This window comes from Arachis ipaensis, chromosome B01 (genome assembly GCF_000816755.2).
Source record: "Arachis ipaensis cultivar K30076 chromosome B01, Araip1.1, whole genome shotgun sequence".
Lineage (NCBI taxonomy): Eukaryota > Viridiplantae > Streptophyta > Magnoliopsida > Fabales > Fabaceae > Arachis > Arachis ipaensis.
In genome coordinates this window covers 45,120,456-45,120,721 of record NC_029785.2, presented here as the reverse complement: position 1 = coordinate 45,120,721, position 266 = coordinate 45,120,456, and positions in this window count along the sequence as shown.

Sequence of the window (266 nt, the reverse complement as noted above, 5' to 3'; positions counted from 1 at the left end):
ATATCATAGAATTGGCCTATTTTATAATAGGTTATGATAAGCACGGTTCCAGGGAAGTTGCATTATTTATTGCGTGAAAGCGGTCCTGTTGAAATTTTTATTGAAACTTTAAATTTTCTATTGGAAGAAGTTAAGGCAAGTCCGGCAAGCACGGTTGTGGGGGAAGTAAAACTGAATTTGGACTGAATTCATAGCCATTAATAAAATTTAAATTAAAATAAATTTACTGTATGGTTGTAATTTACCGGAACTGCAGCTTTCATTTC